This window comes from Ascaphus truei, chromosome 15 (assembly GCF_040206685.1).
Source record: "Ascaphus truei isolate aAscTru1 chromosome 15, aAscTru1.hap1, whole genome shotgun sequence".
Classification (NCBI taxonomy): Eukaryota; Metazoa; Chordata; class Amphibia; order Anura; family Ascaphidae; genus Ascaphus; species Ascaphus truei.
Genome location: NC_134497.1, coordinates 27,085,568 through 27,100,627, shown reverse-complemented (window position 1 = coordinate 27,100,627; position 15,060 = coordinate 27,085,568). Strand labels below are relative to the sequence as shown.

General features: G+C 47.0%; 1 protein-coding gene across 4 annotated transcripts in view; it reads left to right on the top strand.

The window, feature by feature from the left end:
- The first annotated feature begins 469 nt into the window (after positions 1-469).
- The window catches only part of LOC142466722 (uncharacterized), a 32,539-nt gene continuing 17,948 nt past the window's right edge, over positions 470-15,060 (top strand). For 3 of the 4 annotated variants that reach the window (XM_075572047.1, XM_075572049.1, XM_075572048.1), the window contains exons 1-3: positions 470-799; positions 5,090-5,272; positions 12,115-12,231. The gene's annotated coding sequence lies outside the window, so the exon portion shown is untranslated. The remainder of the gene's footprint in view (positions 800-5,089; positions 5,273-12,114; positions 12,232-15,060) is intronic. The other variant, XM_075572050.1, reaches the window with a different exon arrangement.

The window sequence follows — 15,060 nt, the reverse complement described above, 5'->3', positions numbered from 1 at the left end:
GAAGAAAGCACAGCGCACAGCGCACACAACACACACACACTCTCTCTCTGAGAATGAAGACACACACACACGAATAGGAAAATACAGCAAACTTACACACACATATACACACACCCAGCACACAAAGGAAGAAAACACAGCACATATATACACACACACACACACACACTCCCTCTGAGAAAGAAGACACAACCACACTCCCTCTGAGAAAGAAGACACACAATACACACACTCTCTGAGGAAGAAGACACACACAGCACACACGGGTGCATGGGGGGGGGGGCTCTGTGTGAGGGAGCAGGGGGGACTCTGTGAGGGAGCAGGGTGGGCACTTGTTATTACCTTGCAAAATAAAGTAAATGATAAAATCAATACAATCTGCATTTCAAAGACAAAACCAGCAGCCTGTGCTGCCTCAGCCCTCTGTGAGAACACAGAGAGAACAGATAAGAAGGGGGGGGCGGTTATAAGTGAGCTGTGATGTGTTGTGTATGCAGAACTGAAGCAGCTTTACTGAAACATATTAAGGACCAGGAGGAGTATATACATCTACATGCAGAAGAAACTACCTTTCCCTAGCACAGTGCCTGGGAAATGTTACTGTCTTGTTTCTAATCTACACTTTATGTGACACGTGATCCGTTTTGAAGTCTAAAAACTACAACTCCCATGATCCCCTTAGTGTGAGCATGCGCAGTAGGACACAGAGCTGTGACCTGGATGTAGTCAGTGTCTCCACTTCTGGGAAAGAGAAGATGAAGAAATAAATTGGTGGAGGAAGCACACAGGAGCCTTTTCTGTAAGTAACTTACTTTGTATTCAAAGCATCAGAGCAGGTATATGCAAACACGTGGCGTTTCAGGACAGACACGTCCTCTCCTCAGACCATACACCTTACTGCAACATGTACAGTATGCACTATATTAGTGTACAGTATGCACTATATTGGTGCCATAAAGGATATTTAATGACTATAAATTAGTCTGAAGAGCTGGGAGCAGCCATGCTGATATTTTCTTTCTTAGATGATTTTTCTGCCACAACGAAGGGGTTAAAGCTGAAAAGGAGCAAGTTAAAAGATGGTTAAATTTTATGAGCTTACAGTCAAAAGCAGCATTATTACACATTTATCTGGGCATAAGATAAATGCCCCCCTCCACCCCCCCCCCCCTCTGATGTTGTTTAAAATAAAAAGTATAAGAATTCAATATTATTAAACATCAATTTATTTTATCTATTTACATTCCGGGCAACGCTGAGTCTCTCAGCTAGTTTTAACTATTGAGTGTATAATTATCTATGTAATAAAACTTTTTTGTTTTTCGTTTGTCGCTCACAGTTCCCTGTAAGGGATCTGATTCTTTGGCATAAAGGAGAATCTATTTGTGTACTTTGGTAATGAGTGCAAATAGTGGCGTGCTTTGAACTCATCTCTTTTGAGTTCCCTCTGTACTATATATATATTGTTTACCTCCCTTGCACCTACCTTTTTACAATTAGGACTAAGATTATATAGGCGAGCAGTTATACCTAATTATACTGACTAGTAGCTTATTGATAATAATTGAGTAGACTTAAGTGGGATAAACAGAATAGTAGAATCCATAGCAGTCGTGGGCCAGAGTGACAGAGGTTTAAACCTGTGTCTCTGGTATAGCCACCCGCATATATCTGGGTTAATAGTAGAGACTGACTTTACCCCAGGAACCACTTTAGTTCAAGTCACAATACTGCTGTTGTTTGCAAACTCACAAACATGGGCTCGTTGATAATGAGAAGTGTATTGCACAGTATGATCATACACATTCAAAAGTCTATAAGACTCTCTGCCAGGGAGTGTCCAAACAGCCTTTTTATACATTTTTGATTCCTTTGCTGATTTAAAACAGGTTACCAGGCAGAATATACTAACCACTCCTTAATTCTTAAACCAATCATTTTACAGATCATTAAAACCTGGTTGAAACTAGATTAAAATAGCTCTCTATAGAAACCAGGAATGTAGGCGTTACTTCAGACACAGTCGTAAATCTACTGTGAGCGAAACACATTCAAAATCACACACATTCTTACACACAAAAAGGATACTGAAAACAGAACAGACAAAATGGAATGGACCATCGCCTTCAATCCTTCTCCAGAGACACCCCCACCTCCCCCCCCAGTCCATTTCAACAGTATACTGATTTCAGCAATATTACTTCATCAATACTTACTTCGACAGGGAGATTCTGCTGCTGGAGAAGCCCCATGTGACAGGACCAGGGCTCGGGAGCGAGCACACGTCAGTGGAACGCATATGAATATAAATGTGTTCCACTGACTGCATCACACAGTGATTTAGTGACACCTCGAGCCAAATCTTTGCCGATTAATCACTGGAGAATGGATCGATCGGCAACTTAGATAATCACTTGTAAGTGTTTTGATTGAAGGGAAACATTTTTTTTTTCTTTTTTTAAACTGCATCTTGAACGGCTGCTTTAAATCCAACCTGGCGATGGGAACACATGAAATCACTTGGAGTACACAACTTCCTTGAAAAGGATGAAATCACCATTTAACCCTTTGGGTGCAATTTTGATGTAGCTGCTTTGTCACAGAGTTTGGGCCCATGATATAATAGCTACGTCATAGTAATCCTCAAAAATGGAAAACCCGACTGGAAGATCTAGGGGTTAACTGAATATGTAGTCTGTATAATTTATTCCAATCTGATGTAATGACAGAGTATAGATAGTTATAGGCACTATGTATGAGAGGTGATGTTGGGGTAAACAACAAGGTATCTGTCCGCAAATACCTGACCATAAAAGCCTAGAATGAGAGGTGTAACTGCCACAGCAAGTCAGCTGCAGCTCCCACTGGTAACCCATATCCAGTTAGTGTGTCCAGTTTAGAGTATTCAATAGTACTCACAATAATTCACCATTCCCCTTTCCTCATGGCCACAAACATGCACTGGCGCTTTCTCAAGGAACTCCTATTAAATATGCCATTGTTGTTGGTTCACGTTCTTCCTACGAGGGACTGCCCCTTTTTAAACACCATTTTCCTACTCTGCTTCAGTTTAAATAAATCCTGAGATTACAAACCCATAAGAGATTGTACAATCAGCCTTTTCTCCTTGCTAGCCAACCTAAGCACTCCTTTTCCTCTCACCCCACACAAGTCTTTCCCCGTCTTAGGAACGCAGGGCCACACTTTTCAAAGCCTTATTTAACCAGAGGCAGCTGTTGACATGGGTAACTTTGGTTGCTGTCGCCTACACTAATGTACCTTGTTTAGTGGGCAACTAATGTTAAATCTATATTCTCCAGACTATTACTCTTTGACAATTACCATCACTTATTGTCTTTCCAAATCCTTGCAAAACCTCCCGAAACTACTGAAGAAACAGAAATATTCATTTTATTTTTCTCCCAAACAGCTTGTCAAATTATTTCCCCTATACCCCTCAGGAGAAGAGTTACTCGTCTCACATGGTTTCTCTTACTGTGTTTCTATTGCTGTTTGTGTTCTGTATCCCCCTTCCTCCCACACCCTTTATTTGCCTCCCAGGTACTGGTCTGCAGGGGGTTATTTTTGTTTATCCACTTTACCTCCTCTGTTTACCAAACACTAGATTCACTAATACAACAAAGAAAGGAAGCGCTCTAACTAAATAAAAGTCCAAACTTGAATAAGGTAGATGTGGTGCAGCATGAAGCGTCGAATTGTTCCCAATTCCCAGCAGCAATAGATGTCCAAAATAATCAGCGCACCTCGTTTCATAGGAAGAAAAAGAGCACAATAGTGAAGCAAGTTCACAACACAATACTTGTGTCTGTAGATGGTGAGATATGCACTTACATTACAGTGCCTGTCCCAGGCATATAAAGGTATCTTTGCGTGAACTCACCACCATGAAGCCATCACAATATTCAAAGTAAGTATCTTACCCCTGACGAAGACGGATCACCGTTGAAACGCGTAGGGTTGCCGGGAGGACCAGTTTCACTGAAGCACCAGGAACCGGAAGTGACATAGAACGCTGAGCAGCTCGGCAAGTGACTGTCGCGGACACCGGAGGTTGCGGAATATCATGAACTGGTCGGTGCCCTTATTTTAATATTGTTTTATGAAACCACATTCCTGATATTTTATATAAAGCAGAACCTTGAAAAAAAGAAGTCCTTTGAATATTGTGGTGAGGACACGCAAAGATACATTACAGTGCCTGTCTCAGGCATATAAAGGTAAGTGCATATCTCACCATCTACAGGCACAAGTATTGTGTTGTGAACTTGCTTCACTGTTGTGCTCTTTTTCTTCTTTCTTTTTCTTCCTATGAAACGAGGTGCGCTGATTATTTTGTACAACTAGATTCCCTAAAGCAGGGGAGCGCAAACTTTTTTTTCCCTGCACCCACCTGCCGGCAGTTCCCTTCTCTCCGCACCCCCCCCCCCTCCTCTTACCTTTGCTCCGGCGGTGGCATCATGACATCACATCGCCATGGTAATGCCGAGGTTGACGCCACGTTGCCATGGCAACGCGTGTACGAAGCTGCCGGAGCCAAGGTAAGTGAGGTTTACAGAGGGCTTTGCATCTCCCCCGGCACTTAATTTAAGTTTCTTCGGGAAGCGTGAAACTGACATTGTTACCTCATTAGACTGTGGCTCAAGGCTTTTCCTATAGTCCAGTTTCCAAATCAGTCCAGGGCATGTTATAAGCTCAGGTTGCTAATGGAACACAATCCTGCTACAACACCTTGTTACATCAACCCCACTTTCTGTTTAGTTCCACCGGAAGAAAACTAACTTTTGTGTCACTTGTGTCATCTTGTCGGGGACTTTTTAATTGCAACAGTGTTTTTATTTATTTTTTAAGTAATAAAGTAGTCACTGGTATGGCCTGTGGCTCCCATTCCAATCAAACTGTGGGTACATACAAGTGAGCCATCGTATATACATTGCTCTCCATTAATTTCTGTTCTACTCAAAAACTGCAGAGAAGAAAGAAACATTATTAACAACTTGTATCTTTTTTCAGCTCTTCCTTTATAAAATAGACATTACTTTTGAGACCTCACTAACTGTCCCAATTTTAGGTTTGTAAATTGTGCGAAAAACGAGGAAGAACAGAACCTTGTGGCGTTCCAGTACCACAGGAAAATCTACTACAGAACCTGCACAGACCTCCCCACACACACAGAGCTCCTGGTCTGGATATGTGGGGAAAGAGCTTGGTCTCAAGGGGGTTACACTGTGGAAAAGTAACGCACAAGCACAAGGTAATCGGGAATATGTGGGTTACGTGGTTTTTACATCTCTCTTGCCTTAGTACTGATGTTAAATTGCAAATAGTGATAGATCTGCATACACCATTACGGGTCAACTAGAACTTAATATCTCTAAACCTAACTGGAGTCAAAGGGCCAGATACATCAAGCTGAGGTAACCAAAAATGCCATATTACTGCATGTCGTGATAATGATAAGGAGGTGTTTGTAAACTTGTAGGACAGAAGTGCTGTGCCTATATTGAAGACGAGTCTGGCGCTATTCATAAAGATATGGATAAGTTACAGGAAATTCAGGCAAGGATGCGTAAAGAATCCTCAGGCCTTAGCTTAAATTGGATGTCAGGACTCACTAGTTGGATCGGAGAATTGGGTATGAAAATTCTCTATGGTTTTATTGTAGTGATTAGTATAATCGCAGCAATTTTTGTTATTTTTCACTGTGCTAAGTGTGCAATGCTTTCATTTGTCTCAAGGAAACCTTCAGTTTCATCTCACGCCATGTATGCAACTAATAATTCATATGTGGCCATGAACAGAGTCTATGATACTATTGGTCCCCATAAGGCCATAGTCATAGAGAAGCGTACCTAGTAAGGGTATTTGTTCTTTTAGAGAACAAAAAGGAGGGATTGTTAGGACCAGTATGTCAGGCCAGAGTCTGCACTCATGTTAAGCTTCCATTTTGTCTGGTCATAACTAGTTAAGATTCTGTAGTCAGCCTTTTGCTGAAATATAATTCCTGAATGCACTCAGTTTCTCTGCTAAATTGCATTTCATTCTCCCTGGCCAGGATATTACTAGATACTTTTGTGAGGTCAATTTCCTGGTGTTTTAGTAGAATATAATAGAATGGTTCTCTGCAAGAAGCAAGAATAATGTAATAAAAGTTGCTAAGACTCAAGGTCTCTTTTGATAACAGACAATGAATAAGCTATGTATTCAGAACATTGCTTGTATTGAAAAGGGACACGTCTCAAAAGTCACGCCACTAATATGTCCTGCCCCTAAATCACGCCTCTAATCAAAGCTACGCCCAAGACACACCTAGTATACGCCTATGTCACGCCTATGATACGCCTATGTTACGCCTCTAACTAATATCTTTTTTTCTTTCTGTATAAAAATCATTACCCTATGAGTAATAAATTGAGACAAAGGATTTGAAACCTGGCGTGCGTTACGTTTCATTTTGTTCGTCTCCCAGGCCTGAAAAGTTCACCGAAGACCGGAGATAACAGTGGCAGGGCGTGTAAAACTTCTCCGGGGGAGTCTGCTGCAAACGGGTGCAGATGGTGTAGTATCCAGTCACAAGGCTTCAGTGTACCTGGCAGGGGAAAAGTTCCTCTCGGTGCTGAAGCCAGGGGAGGAAATAACGGATTTTCCTTTCAACTATCACCCCCTGTACATTCAAAATTTGCTCATCAATTTTTACCACCTTGTCATACTGTCTAGCAAGGACAGGGAGGTATAGGTCTGGTAAGTCCCCAAGGCTCATATCCCCCTCCCTCTGGCCATCCCCAGTCATCACTTGTGCCTTCTGGCTATTAGAATGGTCACCTTGAGACCCAGATTTCTGCAACCAGTCCTGTTTGTCAGAGCGTCTTTGCTTCTGAGTCTTTTGAACCCGGTGTGTACTGGGAAAAAGGTCTCCCGAGAAGGGGAACAGTTTGCAAGGGTTCTCCTGAGCCATAGAAGGAGGCTCCTCGTGAGAGACTGGAGCCATTATGTCCGAAAAGAAAGGCCAGTCCCGGCCGAGCACAACGGGGGCAGGGAGCCAAGGAGCGACTCCTACTTCAAGGTAGGCCTCCTGGCCTTTTACCTGTGGCCGGATTTTGGCCGTCGGATATCGCTTTACATCGCCGTGTATACATTCTATACTCCATGGGGAGTTAAATGAACACACGTTAGGCAGTAACAGTTCCTGGAGGACCAGAGTTTTCCCAGAGCCCGAATCTACAAGGGCCTGGATGGTTTTCCCCCCAATCAGGGTTGGAAGTAGCCAGGGCTTGTATGTTTCTCCAGTGAAGGCTGAGGTGACAGTCCTGCAGAAGGAACAATCCATCTGTGGACAGTCCACATGGCCTTGCTCTCCGCAGGCGGAACATGGAGAGGGTTCCCTCGCAGGAGGGGGCTGTGGATAGCGCTCCGCTGGACTGGATACTGGGGATCAGGCATCTGGGGGGTCCTGTGGGCGATGTCCTCGGAAGTTTCTCTCATTTTGTGATGAGCCGACATCAGGAAGGAAATGAGGGTCTCGGCGGGGGCCAGCATTTGGACTCCGTCCTTGCTGGAACGACTGCTCCTTCCATTGGACTTGGCGGTTGCGTAGGGACGGGCTGTAGGTTCCCCGTTGATCCGACATCCCTCTTTGGGCGTCCGCAAGTGCCGGTGGAGTCGGGTCCAGGATACTCGCCTGCTGCTCAGCCCCAAGGAAGTTCTCCACAAGTCGGACCGCCAAAGCTAGGGTTTCAGCAGCGTGGCGTTTTACCCACGAGCGTGCGGAAGGGGGTATTATTTGTAGAAATTGTTCCAAAACCACCTGCTCAAGAATTGCCTCCTTAGTGCACTCCTCGGGTTGGATCCAGCGCGTACACAAGTCCAATAACCGCTGAGCGAGGACCCGGGGTCTCATCTTAGCGGTGTACTTCATGTTCCGCAACTGCTGCCGGTAGGTCTCTGGGGTCACACCTAAGCGATCCAGTATGGCGGCTTTTACTTGTCGGTAGTCCATTGCCTGATCTGCTGGGAGGCCCTGATATGAGGCCTGGGCTTCTCCTATGAGGAGCGGAGCCAAAGCAGTTGCCCAGCGATCTGTAGCCCAGCCCTGAGCTTCGGCAACCCTTTCAAATGTCAGTAAAAAAGCCTCTGGATCCTCGTTCGGAGCCATTTTCCTCAGGAGTATCAGAGGTCTGCTTGCAAGTTCTGGACTGGCAGACCCTTGGAATTGGGTCAGCAGCTTGGCAATCCGCTCATCCTGTGCTGCCTGCAGTCTTTCATCTCTCTCCGCTTGCAGCCGGGCCTGCTCTTGCATTAACAGTCCCTGCTGTTTGGTCTGCTCCTGCATTAACTGTCCCTGCTGTTTGGTCTGCTCGCACAGAAACTCTTTCAAAAGTTCTTCCATTCTTGTGTGTGTGTGTGGCCCTTTAACTGCAGGAGCCTTTTGAAAATCCCAGGACTTCTAACACCATATGTTGCAGGGTATATGCAACTACACACGCAGGTTCTTTGGATAAGACTTATTTATTTAGCCTTACTTTATACAGCCCATAAAACAAAAATAGTTGTTCACCAGTAAACAAAAGAAAAATTTCTTTTTCTTCAGCAGACAAAACAGTTTCTTTTTAGCAGACAGAGTCAAAATAAGGCAGCTACTCTTTTCTTATGCAGGAGACAGACAGTTCATAAAAATTGTTCTTTGCTAACAGACCTTTTATCAAGCTGTTCTCTCTCCAGAGTTTCAGGGGCTTTTCCTGTTTCAGATAGCATACAACAGACAGACCTTCTCTCAGTGATCTCCTCTCTCCTGAACAGCTAGCTGCATGTGTCTACAGCCTTGGGTTTTTAACACACCTTGATTAGGCAGCTGGGATCCAACTAATTGTCCTGAGGTTCCCAGCTGAAGTTCACCTAGTCACTGCTACACTGCAGACTAAACATAGGTCTGCCAGGCATATAGCTGGTGGCTTTTATTTACCCTGTCACACACTGTCTCCACAAGCACCAAGCTTGGGAGAGCGTACGTGCCCGCACAGGAGCGCATGCGCGCCGCTTGGACATAAAGGTAAAGATTAAAATAAGTAAACACGTTAAGCGCCCTCAGTGCCAGCGTGGACGCAGCCTGAGGAAGAAAACACACACACAAGAAGAAGAAAACACAGCACTAGTGTTTCTAGGTAGCTTAATACTAGACACAATGGGCCTGGACACCAATACATATAAAAAATACTCTCCGAATACATATAAAACATACCCCCACGCCCCCTCAAATACATATAAAAAATACGCCCACGAATATATATTTTAAAAAAACACGCCCCCGAATACATATAAAAAATGCCCCTACGCCCCCGAATACATATAAAAAATACCCCCACCTCCCAAATACATATAAACAAATACCCCCACCTCCCCAATACATAACAAATACCCCCCCCCTCCCCAATACATACAAAATGTGCCCCCCCTCCCTAATACATAAAAAATATACCCCCACCTCCCCAATACATACAAAATATGCCCCCCCTCCCCAATACATAAAAAATATACCCCCACCTCCCCAATACATATATAAAATATCCCCACCTCCCCAATACATATACAAAATACTCCCACCTCCCCAATCAAATACAGACTTACCTTGGGGATGGTGTCAGGTTGGGTCCGGTGGCTGCGGGGAGGGGGGGAGGGGGCGGGAGGGCGGTGGTTTGCGGAAGGGCAGAGGGGGGGCGATGGCTGTGGAAGGGCAGAGGGTTGGCCGGTGGCTGCGGAGGGGGTATATTGGATGTGGGGGTGCCGGCAGCTGGTCAGAGCAGTTGTCGCCATGCCCGGCTCTCTCCTGCTGCAGGATTCTCTCTCCCTGTCTGTCCCACACCGAGGTGTCTGAGGCTGACTGACGCTCACCGGGCCTCCCTCTCAAGCCGGGGCGCACCAGAAGCCCAGCTGACTGGGAGAGAGGTAATACTGGACACATACATTCCGGTATTACCTTTCATTTTATACCGGACGCAGGGGCAAAATACCGGGCTGTCCGGTTCAAAAACGGACACCTGGCAACCCTACGGACACACACACAGTCACTGGAGACCAGGTCTTTTAACACCTTCATACCGGGATCATATCACTGAGCAAAACCAAGGAGGTAAAACTAATTGTGATTTATTCCTTTGAAACAGACATAAAAACAATGAATTACAATTGACATGAGAAAACACACTGACTGGAGGATCTGGGGAAAACTACACTTTCCTATAGAACATAGTACACAGAACAAAGTCTTTACACAGACTTTTGGTTACCGGTATGTAACCCAAAAGTCCTGGAACTGAAGTCAGCTTTCAATTCCAGCCGCCACCATTCTCTCCACACTGGAGGTGCTGAAATCGCTTGACCGGGAGCGAGTACCAACCGTCTTGATACTCTTTTCGGCTTGTAATTCCAGCCGCGACTGCTACGTTCTTTTCTGAGAACGTGTCCCAGAAAAGCTGGACTTCGAAAATATTTAGGCTTGAAAAATCCCTGAAGCCGGTCGCTGCTATTTCTTTCAGAGCATCTTTTGGTGGTTTCAAATTTGCCGCTGCTGTCTTGGCGCTTAGTGTCTGAGGACCGGATTGGCTGCTGGGTTTCTTATAGTATTTCACATTCATTCATGAAATACTCCAGCTAATCCGACCCTGGAACTTTCCAACCAGCCAATCAGACGATTGCCAGTCTTTCCAAGCCGGGCAGCGGGTTCTTCAAAATGTGACAGGGGCAACGTGAGTTTGTCACCTCTAGCCCACTATCACTCAGAAGCCACCTGCTGGGCTCTGTGCCTCCACGTCTCGGGAGGGGACTACTGGCCAGGATGGCCGTATTCATCCCAGGACGTGGGCAATCAAGTCAGCCACCCTGCCCAGATGGCTTGTTCACACCTTCGCAAGATCTGTGACTTTCAAGTACAGACCCTGGTAGACGTAGCGGCACCAGACGTTGGTAGCCCGCTAGCCCCCATCAGGATCCCATCTTTGAAAGTTCCTGAAACTCCCGGCTTGCTGGAACCCCAGGAAAGGCAAATGGATACAAATTCATTATTGTTGCATATTTTCATACAATGCATCACCGTACACATACAACAGTCAGGTCCAAGAGCTGACACTCTAGGACCCCAAAACATAACTCAGGGGCAACCAAGTAACTTAGCCTGGTTACCATCTCACCGTCACACACACACAGACTCACTCTCTGAGGAAGAAGACACGCACACAGCACACATACAGGAAGAAGAAAACAACACACGCACGCACACATGCACACGAAGAAGAAAACAGCACACTGAGGAAGACACACACACTACACACACACAGGTAGAAGAAAACAGCACACAGACTGAGGAAGAAGACACACACAGGAAGAAGAAAACACAGCGCGCGCGCACATACACACACACACACAATGAAGAAAACACAGCACTCAATACACACACTCTCTCTGAGGAAGAAGACACACACACACGAATAAGAAAATACAGCAAACACCCACACACATATTCACAAACTCAGCACACAACGGAAGAAAACACAGCACATATACACACACACTCCCTCACTCTGAGAAAGAAGACACACACACTCCCTCTGAGAAAGAAGACACGAAGACACACACACACACACACACACACACACTCTGAGAAAGAAGACACACGCAGCACACACACGGGTGCATGAGGGAGCAGCGGGGACTCTGTGTGAGGGAGCAGGGGGGGGGGGGCACTTGTTATTACCTTGCAAAGTAAAGTAAATGATAAAATCAGGACAATCTGTCTGCATTTCAAAGACAAAACCAGCAGCCCTGCCTGTGCTGCCTCAGCCCTCTGTGAGAACACAGAGAGAACAGATAAGAAGGGGGGGCGGTTATAAGTGAGCTGTGATGTGTTGTGTATGCAGAACTGAAGCAGCTTTACTGAAACATATTAAGGACCAGGAGGGGTATACACATCTACATGCAGAATAAACTATTTTTCCCTAGCACAGTGCCTGGGAAATGTTACTGTCTTGTTTCTAATCTACACAGTACTGTATGTGACACGTGATCCGTTATGGAGTCTAAAAACTACAACTCCCATGATCCCCTTAGTGTGAGCATGCGCAGTAGGACACAGAGCTGTGACCTGGAAGTAGTCAGTGTCTCCACTTCCGGGAAAGAGAAGATGAAGAAATAAAGTGGTGGAGGAAGCACACAGGAAACTTTTCTGTAAGTAACTTACTATTTATTCAAAGCATCAGGGCAGGTATATGCAAACACGTGGCCTTTCTGGACAGACACATCCTCTCCTCAGACCATTATTATTATAGTATGTTCTTGTATAGCACTGCTCCAGCTACTGTTACGTAGCGCTTTACAGAGACGTTTTGCAGGCACAGGTCCCTGCTAACAGTGGAGCTAACAATCTATGTTTATTGGTGTTGAGGCACAGGAAGATAAAGTGACTTGCCCAAGGTCAAAAGGAGCAGACACCGGGAATTGAACCAGGTTCCCCTGCTTCAAACTCAGCGCCAGAGTCAGTGTCTTTACTCACTGAACCACTCCTCCCACCTTACTGCAATAAATGAACTATTTACATACATAAAGCGCTTAGCCTAAAAAATACCTGTTGGGCAAACGTACCTAGTGTACTCATAAAGCTATAACTAAACGGTGAAGGATGTGACTGACCCCAAATACAGAGATCCCACATCTATACACATATTTTATATTTTAAGCACAAGGGCTACCCAGTATGGCCTTTTCAAGAAAAACTCTGAAAAGGTTAAATAGGTTGTTTAACCAGGCTCTATTAAAGCTTTTGTACAACTATAGAGCTCCATGACCAATGACGAAGTGACGCAGTATGTCACGAAAGGCATAGGGTAGAGCTATCCCTGTCCGTGAGCGAAGGCACCAGGAGTTCGGCACCCTTTATTTGCCTCCCAGGGACTGATCTGCAGGGGGTTATTTTTCCTTATCCACTTTGCCTCCTCTGTTTACCAAACACTAGATTCACTAAAGTGCAATAGCTTCAATTGCACTTTAACAGCCACTCAGGTAAATGGCAATGAGCATGGGATCACAGCAGCTCTTTGCACCTCTCCCCTCACGCCTGTCTTCTTCTCACAGCCTTGTTCAGCACCATTGCTGCCCGTATGTAGCCTTAGGCTAAGGCCCCAGTGCACGCGCCTGCATGCCCGCCTTGCGTCCTGGCAGCGTGTGCACAGCGCTTCTCCGCGATCTGCGGTCTGTAGGTACCTTTTTCGGCAGTGGATATTCACAGTTGAGTGCAAATAGCCACGGATATTCACAGTTGAGTAGCCGCACGGCTATTCGCACTCAGTAGGAAATAAAATTGAAAAAAATAAACATCTCAGCCAGAAATCGAACCCTGGTCTACTGTGTTAATGGCCTTGAGCATTAGCCTATTGACATTACAGTGTTCATAGCAGCTCGGCTATTCGCACTCAGTAGGAAAAAAAATGGGGAAAAAAGTCAGAACACTCTCCTATTGACATTTTATACCTCCTGCATCTGTTATCAGCGCGGCTTTAGGCTGAGTCCCCAGTAAGCAATGTGGCACGCGCCCGGCGGGGGGGGGGGCGGCGCATGCACAGCGCTAGACCACAATCTGCGGTCTGAGGGGAGAGAGAACGTTTGCGACGGGAGGGGTCGTGGCGGTAGGTTTGCGGGGGCGTGGCCATGACATCCCGTGGCTGGTTCGCCCTCATTGGCTGAACCGCCGGCGGGGGCGTGGCCACGCCTCCGTCGCAAATGCCAAACTCAAACTCCCCTGCCTGAAAACCTGTCGCGCACCGTTGGGGAAAGGTGCGCGACAAGGTAGGGACTGGGACCGGAGGAACTGGGTGGGTGGGGCTTGATCGCGCAGGCGTGCGCTGTAGTAGTTAATGGAAATGCATGGCGACAGGCAAGTTTAAATATACGCGCTGAGGGGAGCGGAGGAGCGATCACGTGACAGCAAACATCCAATGGGGATGAGGGACTAGCCCCGCCTTCTGCCCTGCCTCCGCCACACCTTCGCCCCGCCCCCAAAGCGTGCTCACTGCCTCACCTGTCAGGCCACAAAAAAGCACCAGCTTCTGCAGGCGAGGCAGAGCAGGAGTGCGGCTCGAGGCACCATGCCCGAGTCCTTAGGCTGCGGCCTGGGAGGGAGCATGGCGTGCTGGCACACGAGTGCTGCGCCCTACTCGGCCGTGCAATTTGTGGCTAGGTGCATGCTCATCTGGGGGCGCGGCCACAACGGCAATGAGCTGGTTCGCCCTCATTAGGTGAACCGCTTAGGTAGGCTGCGGTCCCAGTCACTGCCACAGCGCACGGCTTGGCGTGCGCTGTGCGTGTAAGCACCGCCCCTCAATGGGGAAGGGCCCAGTACGCACCTTCACGCTGAAGGTGCAGCCGCGCCGTGCTGCAAGATTTTTTAAACACAATGAAATTGATTTTAAAACTTGCGACGGCGGCGTGGCCACTCCCCCACCGGCGGTTCTCCCAATGAGGGCGAACCTGATGTGTGAGGTGATGGCCACGCCCCCACAAATCCCCTACCACGCCCCCTCCCATCGCAAGCTCCCTCTGTATAAGGCCGCTACCCACGGCGCCTGCTGCGGCTCTTACCTCCACTGTCGGGACGCGCGGCACCCGCTCACATGGTTTCCCTTCTCTCCCGGCAGCTCCTGCTACCCATGCGCGCCGCCGTGGTAGACCCGTGCGCGCGCGCCTACTGTTCCTGCTTTTCCGCCTGGCGAACTCAACCCGCCCCTTCAGTCGCGCGCGTCGCGCGCGCGCTACTATGTCCATCTCCACTGCCGCCAATGTACTTGTTCCGGCCCCACCTGTCCTGCATCCTGCCTCAGCCTATCAGTGCTCTACCTTCATCTGACATCACCGCTGGAGGTTCTCATTGGCTCCTGTCAGTATGTAGTGCTACCAGCCCAGAGCTGATTGCTGAGCATAGTCAGTCTCTAGTTGTGCTTGCTACAAGCTACTTCGCAGTCTGCTCTTGTCTTCCGTTACAGACCCTTGCTTGAACCTGGACTC